The sequence below is a fragment of the Microtus ochrogaster genome, unplaced genomic scaffold (assembly GCF_000317375.1).
Source record: "Microtus ochrogaster isolate Prairie Vole_2 unplaced genomic scaffold, MicOch1.0 UNK5, whole genome shotgun sequence".
Lineage (NCBI taxonomy): Eukaryota > Metazoa > Chordata > Mammalia > Rodentia > Cricetidae > Microtus > Microtus ochrogaster.
The window spans coordinates 5,956,423-5,974,024 of record NW_004949103.1 but is presented as its reverse complement, the minus strand read 5'-3'; positions in this window follow the sequence as shown (position 1 = coordinate 5,974,024).

The window sequence follows — 17,602 nt, the reverse complement described above, 5'->3', positions numbered from 1 at the left end:
TCTCTGTTGTGTGTGTGCATGTGTGTCTTTCTTTTTTCCTTCTGTCATTATTTTGTCTCCCAGAGTATACCCCAGTTTCTTTGTTTTTATCTTTCAGACTCTGAATTTCTATGTTAAGTGTGTAACTTTGTTCCTTATTTGAAGATCTTTTGATTGAAACAGTCCTTGTTTCTGTGGTAAAGAGATGTATGAGGTTGATAATGGGGATTGACCCAGGTTCATTTGGCTTGACTTCTTCAATTGAGGCATGTATATACATATACACACTCATATACACATGCACACAAATAAATAATATATATGGTATATTTAGCACATATTTTATATGTATATGTATATATTAGCATCTATTAGAAAGGCTTACATGCTGTAGTTCAGTTAGTCCAAACATGGCCAATTGTTGTATTCTCACAGAAGATTCAAGAATGCAGTAGTTGTTCAGTCCATAAGACTTCATATCTCAACTTTTCATCAGTATACACTAGAATTCCAAAGAAGTAGATTCTAATAGCAGTGAAGAAATGGGTTTGTCATTAAAACTGAGAGAAAACAGGCAAAAAGAACAAGTTTGTTTTCCTTCCATGATTTTTATATAGACTTCCAGCAGAAAGTATGCCCAGATTAAAGTTGGAGCTTCCTATTGTAAAAGACATAGATTAAAGGTATATCTTTTTTCACTTCAAAGATGTGGATTAGAAGTGGGTTTTCTGACTTCAAATTATTTAATTAAGGAAAAATTCTTCACAGGTATGCTGGGCCATTTGGGTTTTAGTTAGTTACAAATGCAGTCAATTTGACAATCAAAAACAGCAATCACAAAGACCTTAGGAGCATCTGAAAAAGAAGAAATTCTAGCGTACTGACTTCATTGATTGACATTCCTAGATCCAGCCTAGGCTATCATGGCTGAGTGAATGGATCTTAACGCTAGATCCAGCATTGAGACAAGATTAGCCTAATTTCTGTATGAACAAGTTAGAGAACCACAACTACACCCATGGAATCCTCCAAACCCTGACTTGTCCCAATGCTTCTCACCCAATTTTATGCTCTAAAATATAAGCAAGGGAAATGGATTCTGATGGTGGGCAAAATGATAGTGAAGGGGTTTGAAAAAAAATATCTGATGTAGTCCAATATTATGGGTTCAGAATTGAGTTCTTGTGGAAGCCAGGAACTAGAATACCTCAAAGTATAAGTGGGAGGAGGATGCCTTAAAGGCAGAAAGTAGTAGAATTTAGGTTATATGAAAGCACAGCAGGGAAATCCTAGGGATAGAAAGACTTAAGCAGGCAAGGGTTGAGTAACAAGGTATGGGGTGAGACAGCTCTCTATGAGAGACTGATCAGAAAGTTTTCCGAGGATACCAAAATAATAAAGGCTCTTGCCATTCTTTTCAATTCCCCAACAGAACTAGGCTCTTTTTCTGAAGATACTCCTTACCTTGGATCAATGCTAGAAAGAAATTGAACTAGAAACAAGATGTTCTCTTCTTTCCTGCTGGCTCTCGTAAATCCCAGAAAGTGCTACACTGGTTAGCTTTAGTTCAACTTGATGTTAGCTAGAATTATTTGGGAAGAGGAACTCTCAAATGAGAAAATGCCTCCTTAAGATTGGCCTATCAACATGTCTATCAAACATTTTCTATATTACTGATTGATGAGGCAAGATCCAGTCTACTGAAGGTGTTGCTACCCAGAAATCTTCAATGGTTTCTGCTCAAGGTCCTGCCTCCAGGATTCTGACTTGAATTTTTGCCTTTTGTCATGACATCTGGTTTGTACAAATAAAGCTTGCCTAAGTATAAAAGGGTGGAGCGAACCACTAGCTAATGATAGAGTTTTTGAGGTCTGTATATGCTGACAGGAAGTGATATGGTTGGGCAGAGAGAGGAAGTCATAAGGTGGGGAGAGACAGGAGATCTCTCTCATTTTGACTGGGAAGTTGAGTAGGCAAAGAGACTGTGGTTTTGCTCTTTCATCTCTCTGATTTCTCAGCATTTTCCCCTGTATCTGACTCTGGGCTTTATTATTAAGACCTATTAATATTCATGCTACAGTCTTGCCCAAGTTCTCACCTGTAAGTTGTATGATGAAGTAAACCCTTCCATCCCCAAATTGTTACCTGTTATGGTGTTTAACACATCAATAGAAACTATAAATGAAACAGGTGCTATGCAGGCAGCTGGAGGTAAGGACATTAGTGATCTCACCCAGTCATGAATCCAACTGTAAGACAAATCTGTTAGGTAAGGTGTGTCCACTACAAAGAGTTGAACCATTTTTACAGAGTAATAGGACACTGGTTAAATAAATCATGCTCCACAAGAAGAAACCTAATTCACAGATTATAGACCTTGTGAAAACCCATGGCTGAGGAAGTACAGGCTTTAGTGAGCATACAGTATACTACACTATTGGTTATCTAAATTGGCATAGTGTCAAACCACTTTATAAGTATTTATGCTTATACTTTTGAATAAATACTTCATACTGCTTGAATTAAAGAAGCCTCACTTCCCAGTAGATGGTCGCTAATGTAGAGACTCATAGATACACAAGTTGCTCAGAAAAATAACAGCTGGATCTCAACCATAAACAAGTCATTTATATCATTCCCTCAAAACCTCAGAGAACACAGTCAAAGTGGAGGTGGAAAGAATGTAAGAGCCAGGAGATAGAACAGCTGTGAAATGCCATCTCCTGGGAAAGACAAAACTATTACAACAAGCACTTCGCAGTAGCTGTGGATACTTGCACTGTGTCGGTACAAGAATTGGCCTAGTCAGGTGGAGATGAGGGAGGGCTTTACATGACCCTATCTTTGCCACTAAACTATTATTATATGTTCGTATTACATCTAGGGAGGGGAGAGTCACTGGCTTCTATTGTGTACTCACTGTTTATCACACGAAACTCCACAGGATAGTTGCTATCCACTGTTTAGATAGAGGACTATTGGTAAATAGAATGAGTCACAAAACAAAATCAAAAGTCTCAAATCCAGGGAAGGTAGGAGACGGAGATGTCACAGGGATGGGAAGGAGATAAGAAAAAAACAAAAACAATCAGAATGTTTTAGACATGAATGAACCTTCAAAGAACAAAATTAGCTAATAAGAAAAATATCTTTAGGTTGGTTGTAACATGCAGGAAGTGAAATTTACAGTTTTTGGCCTCTACAGTTAGGCATCAAATGATACAGGCATGTCAATAGTCTTGCATCATTATTCATAACTGCTATGGAAGCAGTTATTTCAGTTATGAGGTACATTTACATGGACACACACAATGAATAAATAAATATTTTTAAATACATCTTTAAAAAGATAACATACTGATTATATTTTATGCTGCATATAGGTAGACATACTTGGTGCTACATCTGGGACCAAAACTCTAAAGAAAACTGACTCTTTCTTTCTCCCTTAGCAGCTATAAACGTCAGACTTTGCCTAGCTTTGGAGTGTTTGTTTTGCATCTGTGAATTTGGTTTAAATTCATTTTCTTATTTTCTTTATAAATATGAATTCAACCAACTTCTTTAAGATATACGTCATGTAAGATTCCCTACTGCATGCTGTGATATATTTTGTCACCATTGGTTAATAAAAAAGCTGCTTTGACCTATGGCAGGGCAGAATATTGCCAGGTGGGAAATCCAAAGAGAGATATACAGAAAGAGTAGGCAAAGTCAGGGAGATGCCATGTAGCTCCAGAAGAAGAAGGACGCCAGAACCTTACCAGGAAGCCACAGCCCCATAGTGATATACAGATTAAAGGAATGGGCTAATTTAAGGTGTAAGACCTAGCTAGGGATATGCCTGAGCTGTTGGCCAAACAGTCTTGTAATTATTATAGTTTCTGTGTGATTATTTGGGTCAAGATAGCCAGAAAATGAAAGCAGTCTCTGCTTACATATGCAGCTGTCTTTCTTCTGTCTGTTTTTAGTGCTTAGGAAAGTTCCAGAGCCATAGCCTGAGCTCAGCAAATGTTTACCACATGAGTAAAGTGAATTACTTACCGAATCAGGCTTGTTTCACATGTCAATATCTGAGCAGTAACCTACAGAAAAAGGTGTCTTGAGCAAACATCTATTTCTCTAAAGAATGACACTAAGACTTAAGAGACACGCCGCCTTTTCTTGATCTCTTCTCAGTTTTAGAAACACACTCATCCCACTAGCATGTCCTAACTTGAAGCTGCTTTAAATGCCACCTTGAGATCTTTGTGTCAGCCACCCTTTCCTCCTCCATAAGTCCATGCTTTCTTTTATATAAACTCAGCACACGTCACTCATGCAGAAGGGCAGTACAGTTTTGCTACACAGGGAAGATTCCTCTAAAGGAGTGGAAAGCTGACCACAAGTTTAGATACTGAAAATCTTCTATCTTATTCACCAATAATGCTGTTTTTTCTTGCTTATTAACCATCTCCATATGTTTTAGAAAGAAAAATATGATTAATTTTATACCCACAGTTTCTATACTTTCTTTTGCACTATATAATATTTTTATACAATTCATGAGTTCTAAGAGTCTTGCTCCAAAATTATTTTAGTGAATATAATCACCTGCTTCCTAAATCTTTCATATCCATGTCCCCTACTGAAAACATCCAAACTACTACTCTTTGGTTGTGTTAAGGAAGGACAGAAAGGGGGATTAAATATTAATTCATCGCAAGGGATTTATCATTTCACAGTCAATTGTAGCACAGACTTATAGAAAAACAATAAAATAATTGTCTCTACCAAACTTCTGGACTCTAGAAAACTCTCCATTTTTCAGTTCTTCAGACTTTAAAGGATCGTTTTTTATTCATTATAATTCTAACCCTTAGAATTTTAGCAGCATCCTGGTTTCAGAACAGGTACTTTCTTTATGGGTACTAATTTGACTTTCAGTGATATGAGAAACCAAACAGGGAAGACCAAAAAGGGAATAAGCCCCTTAGACTATGATGCTTCTTGACCCTGGTAAGAACTGGCCTCCCTGATCTCAAAAGCCCTATGACCTAGTATTCAAGCTTCAACACAAGCAGCATCTAAGTCAGTGCATCCAGAGCAGCTTTTGTTAGTGGCTCCTTCTCTTGCCCTCTGACTTCACACATGGCCACTCTACATTATTCACAAGCTGAACACCCTTGCAGTGAATTATTTAGACTTCCACTAGATCATTTCACTCTTGATGTCTACCTTCTGGGCTTTTTCACATCCATAGAAATTTCACTGAGGTGGACAAAGAATGGGAATCAATATGACAGGATCTTAGAACCCATGACTCTCAAAAGCTAATTTGTTAGAAAAAAAAACTAGTGATTTGGATAAAAATATCAATAAACAAAATGGTAAGACTTACTAAACTGAAAATATCGGTGTTTAATTTCCCTTTTAACATTAGGCCTTGTATTTTTATATCAAGTATTAATTATCTTAGTATAGAGTTCCCTGATCATAATAATGATCAGCAATAATCAAATATTTAAATTATTACACTCTACTGAGCAAAAACAGTTGCAAATATGGCCAAATAAGTATGAATATTTTAGTTAATCATAAATGGTAATCTATAGTAGTGATACCGTATGGGACATAAAAGTGATTTTTTGTTTCTGTAATAACCAGATCTATAAAATCACCCAAAACAAGAAAATTTTGTCTATTCTGGATATTTTAAATGGAATACTTGAATTTTTTCACCACCAAGTCTTGATTCATCTTTTTCTTTCAGCCCATCTGTTGTTCATGACTTAAGCATTATGCAAAGCACAACTCTGTTATTATCTCTCAAAAATTGCCTTTTAATTGGTCTGGCTCAAATTAATTATACATACTTAGTCCTTAAACATGACCACCTGCACTGTCATCTTAGAGCTTACTCCACATGATCTTCAAGAGTGTTTGCATTTGTGCATCCCCCAAAGACAACAGATTCTATGAGGTGAGACAAGGTTTCATTCACTTCCCTGTTCCCAGGTGTTATGCATGTAGGAAACTCAAAATTTCCTGTTGCTCTAGAGTCTAAGTAAATAGAAAATGAAGTTTATTTTATAGGGAAAAAACTAATGTTTACCAAGCAAATAGTAAGTGCTGGTTATTAAAAGTGTGTGTGTGTGTGTGTGTGTGTGTGTGTGTGTGTGTGTGTGTATATAATCCTTCACAGCAGGATTTTCTTTTCCTTCTATACATGGGAACAATATAAGTGATTCTTTTGGCATTTCCACTGGCCTGGATTAATTGTTAATTAATTTCCCCCAATTCCAACCTTTTTTTGGTTAACCATTGAAGTTCCCTTATTAGGTTCTGGTTGAGATAGAAGAGTAGCGTTCACCCTGTATCAGAACTGTCCCTAAATGTCACTTCTACTCAAGCATATGAGTCCTTTGGGGAGACTTTCAACATACAGGACTGTCTTTTATGAAGATTCCATTGCTTTTTTAAAAGGATACATCTACTTCAAACAATTTGTCTCAAACAAGAGAGCAAAAGGAAGGGTGACATCCCTCAGATGTGAAAATTTTACATACCTGTTCAGAACATCCAGGATCTATTACAATCAAACAAACTAGATTTCACAGCAGGAACCAGTTACATATAAGGCAGTGGATAGTAAAACATGAGTGTTTATCTTTTCATAATAGCTGAAATTGTTTTTGAGAAACAAGAAAAATAAGTTTATGATTCTTTGGGTGAGAAGTCTGTATATATCCTGGAAAACAATATCTCAGGAAGGTTCATGTCTCTGGGGGAGATTACTGTTGGGAACATGATGAGAACCCTCCCCACATCCTGATTCTTCCAAATAGGAGTTTTCACAAAGCATTTTAATCATTGGTATCAGTCCTTTTAATGTTGAGACAATGTTTATGTAAAATAATTATTGGTCTAGTGTATGCTAATGCTTTTCACAGAAACTTGTTGGATCAATGGGCATTTGTGGCCCAGAGAGACATAAGAATTTCCATTCCTTTATGACATGGATGGCCCATTGGGTGTGAATACATGACTGAAGATCCAGGAAGATAAAAAGTCTGCAGTTTCATGGATGGATGGCACAAAGCACTAACACATTTTCTGTTTTACAAACCCAAGGGTCATGTGACATTAATACTAACTGCTCCTGTCAAAAGCATTACTTCTACTGGGAATATTAATTCATTTGGCCAGATGTGTGACAATATTACTCTGAAAGGTGGTTCCAGTATGATGTTCTGACTTTCATCATCACTAAATTGCCCTGCTAATGTCTGCATTAGTGACTGTCCATTGAGACTTCAGTCACTGCAAATCATATAGAAGTCAGGGCTTCAAAGCTAGAGAAAGTATTTCAGATCCCATGTAAAGGTTTATCAAGACAAAGGAGTTCACAGGAATACCTCATTGGTATCTCATCCCAGAAGCCAGAATTATCAACACACGTATCTGAGCTCTATTGCCTAGTTCTGCTCAAGCAGTGCTGTTAAAAAGAGCAATATGTATTAAACATCACTACATTGCATATCAGATAAAAAGTGCTGAGTATTCAGTAGGGTGAAAATAAAGGATCAGCTCTTGCAAATATGTGCAGAAATCCATCAAATGATGAAGGATGTTTCAGGTAGGATAAAGTTATGTTGTCCATATAAACCTAGGGAGGAAAAAGCTGAGGCAGCTGATGCATCAGTGCAAAGAATGACACAATGTGGTGAGAAGAGAGAAGTAGAAGAGGGCAGGTCACACAGACAAGTTCAGCTGGGATTTTTCCCTGGGTACAAAGAGAACTTTATGACGGATCACCAGGAGAAGCAACAGACTCATTTGCCTTAGCTCTTCATTTCTCCTCTTTCAGCATCAACCTTGAGTAACATTTGATCTTCTTAATTTGTCAACAGTTTTACACTCTCATATACAGTTAACTGGAATCTTTCAATTGGCAGACCTTCTAGACATGCATCTCTATAATAAACATTAACTCCCCCCTACATCTTTCAGAAACTTTGTAGTTCATCATTTTTTGCCTGGAAAGTTACTTCTCTAAAAGGATGCACCACATTTGGCTTTTCCATTCACCTGGGTAAAACTATATTCCATATTCTTTAGTTTACAGCAGTTGTGAGGATGCTCCATATAGCTAATCGTAATGCTTGTGTATATTTGCAATGTGTCTCAGTGAGCAGAGAAAAATTTCTGTATAACATGGTGTGAGTATGCAGAGCTTTATAAGGAAATGCTCCACCTGCACCAACTTAAAAGTGCTTGTTCACATTTTTGTTCCTCTAGACAAGGAATGAGAGTTCCCCCTGGGTCACACACCAATGATCTTACCCATTCGGGTAGTTGTTTCATTCCATATAATTGCATCAATAATACCGAAATTTATATCTATTCATTCTTAGCAATCAATTTAGCAATACCATTCCTACAACAATATTTCATTTGTAGCATATAGTAGATATGAATATGACATTCTGTTTGTTCTATTAATCCCGCATATGCTCCAGTATCAGAATCAGACACTAAGGGTAGCAGGTGAAATAACACCTCCCTGTCCCTTCTGGGAGCTCAGATTTTTACAGGGAGGATAGAAGTTTAAGCCAAGCTATGCTGAGCATAAAAGCAATGTGCAATGGAAGTCCTATGGGTCCATATTTCATGCTCCTTTCATACAACTGGAGGACATTGTAATGTGAGGAATTCTAGAATTCTATACCAGCTTGTGGAAGAGGAAGGGCCATGGGCTATTCAGCCTTGTATCTGGTAGAAACCTCGTCCAGAAGGGCAATACTGTTGGGTATATTTACAGAGGTATTGATGGACAGACCCCTATCACAAGAATCGAGTGATATAAAAAAGGATATTTACTCAGGCTTGAAATGTTTGCTTGTCTAAGCCAATTTCTCATTAAAAGATTAGTAATTTATTACATTGATCATATATTAAACTTCATAATACATACATAATACAAATAGTTTTCATAGCATTATTGCAGGTTTTAAAAATATTCTGCCATGTTATGAGAAACAAGTTGTGTTTGTCTGGTATAAATTATTATATTGCATGATAGTTACATAAAAAATGAATGAATAAACAATTAAGTAATGATCTCACACTAATAAATTATAATTATGAACATTTCAGTTTATGATATTTTATGTTTGCATGCTTGTATAGATGAAAGCATTAAGAAAATTGATCGCTCAACACCAATTCATTTCATTAAGTGGAAGTTTCAATTTCATTTTAAATGACTTGTAAGTAATCAATCTTCGAAATGCACAAGAAATGATTTATTTATCAATTATCCTTTAAAGGTTAGTTCAGGCATTTCCATTTTTTTAATATTATAAATAAATCTAAGATTAAATTATGGTACAAATTTTTTGGGGAATCAATTCAATTAGTTTCTTTGGAAATTCTTTATACATTTAAATTGTTAGAGCAAACTATTTGTACCTATATAGTAAGAATTTAATAAATGTTGCTAAATAATTAGGTCTATAAAATAACATCATAATGTGGGTTTGTATATGTGTGTGGGGGGTGTGCCATAAATTTCTTAGGAGGTAAGATATATTTGATATGTATTTACCTTCACGTTTCTGTGGTGTTTTAATCTTTATCACTGTCCACATCTAAAATAACTCAGGGTCTTATTGCTATTAGAACACAAGCATTGTGAATGTTCTTGGTAGTGTTCCTTCATCACTTCCTGTTAGGATTGGAGAATTCCAGAGTCCTACACAAATTCCCATCCTTCTCTTTGTTCTATGGGTGTCTCTCTTGCTTTTGCTACTCTGCCTGAAATACTATTTTTATGAGATAATGATCTGATAGACAGGTCTGTTCAAGCATAAGACTCCAGTCTCTTTTCACTACTCTAGAGAAGACTTATCTGGAGATGCTAACGGAGTGAGAGAGTCACCTGCAGACTCTCAGAAAACAACCCCGAGTGCTATTTGAAATAACCTCTTTGTTCTTGTCCACTAGTCTATTTTAAGTCAACTTACTTGATTTTTCCTAATATGCCATATATAACAATGACTGAATACATCATTTTAGTATATACTATAATAATAAATTTTAGTTCATGGATTCCTTGTATAATAAAAACAATAAATTCTTGATCTTTCTATATTAAATTGGATATTCATGATCATTATAGCTACTGACAATATCTCCACATTTTTAAGAATTCTTTGGCACTGATACAATAAGAACTCTTCATAGTATTTTTCTGAAATATTTACTAAATAATCATTTGTCTTATACTTCTCAAAATTAATTTCTATGTGAAATTAATCCTCACTTTTGCTTGTCAAATGTGTAAGTCTCGTTTGTGCCTATGGGGGAGCTCTGATTGTAAAGTCCTGTTTGTAGGCATTGCCTAAAAATTAATTTGTACAGCTCTGTATGCTTTTTTTTTCTCCCAGAGTCATTATAATGACACCTTTTATGAGCATCTTCAAACAACTGCTTGGGTTCAATACAATGTTTTTAATTCCTTCTTCACCAGTTCTTGGAATTGTTTCTATTTACATTCTAAATTCAAAAAGCATAATTTACTCTCTAAGCTTTCAATGCTGATGAAAATTTTTGATTGTGTACGATTACCATAGAGTTTTTGGTAACTGACAAAGTTTAAACTATAGAAAAACAAGATAACCTGCAAGTTTTCTTTGCATTTGTATAATGTTGACTTTGTCATATTGAGGATATTTTCATTAAAATTGTCTTAAACCCCTATTGACATTAAAATTCAGATTTTTCAATTATTATTCATTTTTGTAAAATTGAAAAGTTTTTACATTAATTGTTCTGATTTAAAACCATAGTCCAAATCTGTATATGTAGCTCATGATTTCACTTTGTTATTTCCTCTCAATTTCTCTTTATATTTAAATTTAATTTAAATTATGCAACTCAAGTTTTTATTATTTTATTTTTAGCTATACAAATTTTAATCCATGCTGCATATGAAAACTAATATATGGAGCTGCTACAGTTTAATATAGGAAACATTAATGTTGCCTCCAAAGAATTGCATTCTTCTTCTAAGATATATATTATTTCTAAATGACAAAGGATACTTTTTTTTTTTTGGATTTTCGAGACAGTGTTTCTCCGTAGCTTTTTGGTTCCTGTCCTGGAACTAGCTCTTGTAGACCAGGCTGGCCTTGAGCTCACAGAGATCCGCCTGCCTCTGCCTCCCGAGTGCTGGGATTAAAGGCCAAAGGATACTTTTTAACATGTAATATTTATCACATTTTTTTATATTTTCCCTAAAACTTTTAGAAAAGCATCTATAAAAATGGGTAATAGCTGACGGCCTTGTTTTACCTCATTTCACTGAATAATTTCCTCTCAGAAGAAGGTTGAAACACTTTGTTATTGATTCACATTTTAGATCAGGCATGCAATGTGTAAGAGATGGACATGATTTTGAGAATTGGGAAGCTCTTTGCCTTTCAGCATTTTACATGTGTCACCCTCTGCCTTTAAGTGTGGTCCTCTTCTGCCTCCTAACAGCATGTGTTATGGTCTGGTTTTTTTTTTTTATGTTGTTTACATTCACATTCAATAGTTTTCCAAGCTGCCTCATTTTTAATGCTAAGTGAAGAACATACACATTTTAAATCTGAGCAAATGTTTAATTTATTTTTAACTGGTACATAATAATCTAAAATGACCCAGACTAATGTGGTGCCATGCCATGATTCAATATATCCTCACATTGAATCATATTTGATATAGTCAAGCATATCTCTGTCTCTCAGGATGGTGTAAAATGTATGGTGAAAAATTCTGAGTTTTCCGTGTTCTACATTTCATTAACATATAGCATGTAATTGTTATATATAACTACTAAACTATGCAATAAAAGAAAACAAAAGATCTTACTCATAACTGCCTGTTGACCAGCCTCCTCCTTCTCCCATCCTACAAGCTTCTAGAAATTATTGTTGTACATTTAACATTTATGCAATCAAATTAATATCACTCTATAATGCACTCTAAGTACTTTGCCTTATTGAGCCTAGTTTACTTCTCACCTGAATTTGCTGTAATTATTGACTGATGCACTTTTTTTGAAGACTACACACCAGACAAATGTAAAATAATTCTATCAGCCAAGGCAACTTGAGGGTCCATGTCCATCACAGTTTAAAGCACAGCTTTTAAAGGAAGCACATGGATCCACTCTGTGATACATAAGTATTGATGACTTCAAAGGCAAATTCATGAGTTTCCTATGTGATATGCTATAAGCAGAGACAGCTTATTTATTTCCTGACTGCCCAGACATGAAATAATCACATACAAACTCTACTAATTCCAGCACTGTTTGGCCAACAACTCAGGTGTATTTCTAGCTAGCTCTTATATCTTCAATTAATCTATTTCTATTATTTTTGTATTGCTACAAGCTATGGCCTACTGGTAAAGTTTTGAGCATCTGTCTCATTCGACAACTGTATGGCATCTCCTTGGCTTTTCCTACTCTCTCTAAATATCTCATCCAGCCTGGTGATATTCGGCCCTGTTATAAGCCAAAGCAGCTTTATTCATTAACCAATAAAAAACAACACAAATATAGGAGGACATTTCACATCATCCCTTTTTCTGTCTAATTAAAAGGAAGGTTTTAACTTTAAAATAATTAAATTGCATATAAAAAGTAATAAAGCAAGAATTAAGGTTACAGTATTTAGTTTATTTGTATCTAGAACCTTTCCTATCTAATTTATCTTTTATCCAAACTAAGGAAAACTATAATTATAACTATCAGTCTTCAACTCTTCAGTAAAACCCAGAAGGGTATAATATTGCTGAAGTAAACAGGAAGTGCACTGTAAGCAACTTTCAAAACTCTAGAATTGACAGAGACTTATCGATGAATGAACAGTCAACCAAAATTCTTCTGTAATATTGGGGCATCCTTCTTCAGCCTACAGGACCATAGTATCCAGCAGACTTTTTCATGAAGCAGGAAATTTGAAATACTATTTCCCTATATTGGCAATTTATTAGACATTTCTTCTGTGAACTGCAGAATGTCTGTTAGACTCTTTCATGAAGCAGGAATCCTGACAGACTGTCTCACCTTCTTTAGGGAAGCTTAGCAGTCATTTTTCTGTGGGTCCTGAATGTCCAGTTCAAACAGCATAATATCAAGCAATTCAGGCAGACCAGTTTCTTGCCTAAGTGGCTAACAAACTCCATAAAAAGCGTCTTTGATGTCCATCATTCTTTCGAAGTAGATTGTTGCAGCTATGAGCAGATGTGTCTCATTGTCATGCAAAATCCTAAGTTCTTAAAACATTTAAATGTCATATTCTGTGATGTTGGAAGATTTGATAAAAACCTATCCATCTGAAATATATCTCTGTACATCTAGAAAACTTATCTAACATGACTACAATTTGACTATTTTAAATGACTATCTATTAGTCTGTATTTCTTAATTATACAGTACATTTTAAATGAACTAAACAAATACAAAGCCTTAAACAAGAGCAGAAATACATATACACAGTATAACAAAACCAACCTTAAATTTGTATAATTAGACCATACTAATGCAAACTCTCTATATTATATCTGGCCTCTAAATGGAAATAAACATTTATAAACAATAATTTTGGAAATGTAGGAATCGTTTTCTCCAAACTGCTTCCTGCTCTTTGTTGGACAAAATATTTTTAGGGTTCACAGAAACCTTTCAGGTGCTACTGTTTTATCAAACCACATTAGCATGGAAGGAATCCATAAACATTCATTTTCTGTCGAAAAAAAAGCAGAACTTTTTTTCGAAGTAACATAGCCTTAGAATCAAATTTTGAAGTCAAGATACCTTTATGTTGGTTTAACTTAGCAGCCCACATGATGAAATGTTTCTCTGTACTTAGTTCATTCACAATCAAAAAATATTCAAAGAAAACACAGTAGTATACATAATCCAGACTCTCTGTGTATTCTTCCATATTTATGTGGCTTATTATTTTACTCTATTACTTTTTAGCATTTAATTATTTACTCCTTTAATCTATGACTGTCTGTACTTGTTTTTGAATTGTCTATGCTCTCTCTCCTCTCTCTCCAAAGCCTGTATATGATGTGGGATTCTCCTCTGTATGCTTTGATTACTATTATTGAATAAAAAAACTGTTTTGTACCTATAGCAGGGCAGAACATAGCTAGATGGAGAAAACTAAACTGATTGCTGGGAGAAAGATGGTGCAGTAAGGAGAAGCCATGGAGCCATCCCTGGAGAAAGAGATGCTGGAACCTTGCTGGTAGGCCACAAGCCTCATGGTAAAATGTAAAATAATACAAATGGATTAAATTCTAGATGTAAAGGCTAGCCAAAAGAACTTAGAGCTAATAGGCCCAGCAGTGCTTTAATTAGTACAGTTCCTGTGTGCTTATTTCAGGAGACTGGTCGGCTTCCTCCTACAACATACATATATTATTTTAACACACTGAGACCTGTTCAGAGGTTTATTTTTGTCTGAATATGTCTTTATTGCATATCTGTAATGATTTTCTGACCAGGAGCACTTCTTAAAATGCTAAGCTGCATGGGTAGGACTAAGGTTGCTTTGCCTTTTGGCCCCTCCCACTCCAACATGGCAAAGGTACATTCACCACCAGCTCTGCAAGCCATGCTCACCAACCCAGCTCAAGGGAGGAAGCAGATCTATGTTGCCATAGAGCAACTAGTAGCATGCTGTTCTCAAGCCCCATGTAAGTGCTTCATAACTGTACCAGCACAAACCAGGAAGCTCTTAAAGGAGCTGCTCAGTTTTTGCTGCTAATGCTGAGTTATGAAGCGCTCTCTTTAAAGAATGATGGCTCTGTTGCCTCTAGCAAACAGAGTCCACCCAAGAAAATACTGCTATCAAGAAGCCATGCTTAACTCTGTTCTTTTGTGACTAGAATTTTTCCCCCAGATCTCTCAGGTTTTATGTGGATGCAGTTGCTCCACATTGGTGATAGAGAAAGAGATTAGTGGTTAAGACCACTGGCTGCTTTCCCAATGGACCAGGGTTCAGTTCCCAGTGCTCACAGAGGACTGTGGATCACTAATCTTCCTGTGACTTTATCCCCAGACAAATAAACCTTTGTTATACTCCTTTCTGGGAAATTATAGTACTCTTTTGTATGCCAACAATATGCAATCACAGGAGGGATACATTTCTAGAAATGCACTATCGAATATTTTTGGTTTTATGTGAATATCATAGCATGTACTTATGCAAATCTGTATGATATGGCTATCATCAATAGCATACATATATTATATAATAGCACATGTCCAATATTTCATTGACTAAAAAGTTGTTATCATCATTGAAAATCCCCATTCTTTTTTATTACATTGTTAAATGCCATTTTCCTCCAAAACCTAGATAGGAGAAAGACTGTGTTAGGAGTCACTTTTTTAAACCACCAACAAAGTCAATCGACACATTTTTCAACCTTTATTTTTAAATTCTACTACTTGATTGTTTATCAGAGTTTTCTTTATGAGGAATATGAATCAAAGCATAAAAGAGAAAGAAATTTAAAAATAATGAATGGTTTCTTGGAGAGACTTCTCAGTGGTTAAAAGCATATATAAATCTTTCAGAAGCCTTGGGTTCTGTGTCCAGCAACCTCTTGTGACTCATAACTATAGTTCCAGGAGATCTGAAACACAATTCTGACCTCCATGGTTACCAAACAAATGTGTAGTGTACATATACATGTGATAAAACATTCGTACTCATAAAATAAATGTAAAGAATTTTTAACTTAAAAAATAATGATCAGGTATGTAGATCAATAAAGAACTAATGGAAGAGGAAAGAGAGGCAGAAAGAATGAAAAGTAAGAAGAGAGAAAGCGAGAAAAGATGATTTTTGTCACCAGGTATTGTTTTCCTCCTTTTGTGCATGCCTGAAGTTCAATTAAATTAGACAGATACTGGTTTACACCAAGATTTAAGTGTCACTACTACACCTTTACAGATATCTTGCTGTGGTGGCCATTTACTATGGTTTATAGGTGTCCCAGCAGGGTACCCCTATTGATTGCTTCCTTCCTCAGGCAACTTGCATAGCACCCTCTGATACTATGAAAGCTAGTCCTCAGTGAAGATGTTTTCAGATTGTATCTATCTCATATCTTCCAAGTCTTATTTACTAAATGCATAATACAGTGTCTCTGGCCATACAAAGCAACCAAGAGCAAGAAAAAGCCTATATTGTTTTTAGACTCTTGGGTGCTCAATCAACTCAAAAGAAGTTTCTTATGCCTGGTACTAAGTACTGGTACTGGTACTAGATAGTCTTTGGCTTTTGTGGGAGCATTGTCACATTGCAAGTCCAAGCAACATAATTTCATGTTTGTGTGTGTATAATTGTAGGTTATATATACATGTTATATTATATATAAAAAATAATATAATATGATTCTATGTGGCTTTCTCACCCATCCTCGGTGTTATTTGTCTCTTCTCCCTTCTTTCTCTATTGACACATTCCAATTAAAGATTTCATCCTATTAATTTTATAAAAACATAATTTATGTGAAAATTGTGCTTCTTCCAAGTATAAATGTGCATGTTACTATATATTTCTTAGCAAAGAGCTCAATTTATGCAATCCATTGCTCCTGGCCACAAATTTGCATATTTTTCCTACAGCACTTCTTTTGTTGGTACAGATAAAAGCATCTTCATTCTGCATAGCATTTCTCTAAGGCAGAGACTGTATCATACACATACTTTTTATTTATTTTTCTATCAGGATAATTAATAATCACTACTAGATTTTTTTTCAAAAATGTGTAGTTGTAGTGGAAAACTATTGGAATAGTAAAGTCAATGTAGATATTTAAAATAGTTAAACATCAGCTCCTACCTCTTCATAGCATAACACAGCTCAGAAGCTCCAGATTTTTTGTTTTTAAAAATAAACAATAATGCTGATTTTTAAGATTTCACATTCATCAAAGCAGGTACATTGCGCTTGGATAAGGAAATTTGGTAAGCATGGGGAAAGCATGGATTGAGCAACATCAGAGGATAGTTGCAGCTTATGAGAAAGAGGAAATAGCCACCAGGAGTTGCTCAATGAACCGCAGCATAAGATCTGAGATGATGTGGGAAAAGCTGTAATGCAATTCTTTAATTCTATAATGTGTTCTTTATACCCCCGATTGTAGTTATTGCATGGAGTCCACTGGCATCCATGTTTTCTATTCTGGATAGAATACACATGGTTCTACCAACTAGTATTCAATCTTAAAGCTTCATTATCTGCAAGGAATAGAATTTAAACAGCCCATATGACACAATGAAAGAAAATCATGATGGTTTCATGAGTCCAGCTTCCCATAAATATAAGACAATATCTCAGAGTGTCAGTGCCTCTGAACTCTTTGAATTCCTCTTCTGTGATGTTCTTTGAGCATTAAGTGTATGGTTGTGTTGTATGTGTATCAGTTAGGATTGACTGCCCCACAATCAATTGTCCTCTGCATTTTGACCAGTTATAGACTGCTGGGTATAATAAAAACAGCAGTTGGCCGTGCCAATGTGGATGGGGGAAATTTTACAAGGCCTCATCCTGTTATGGAT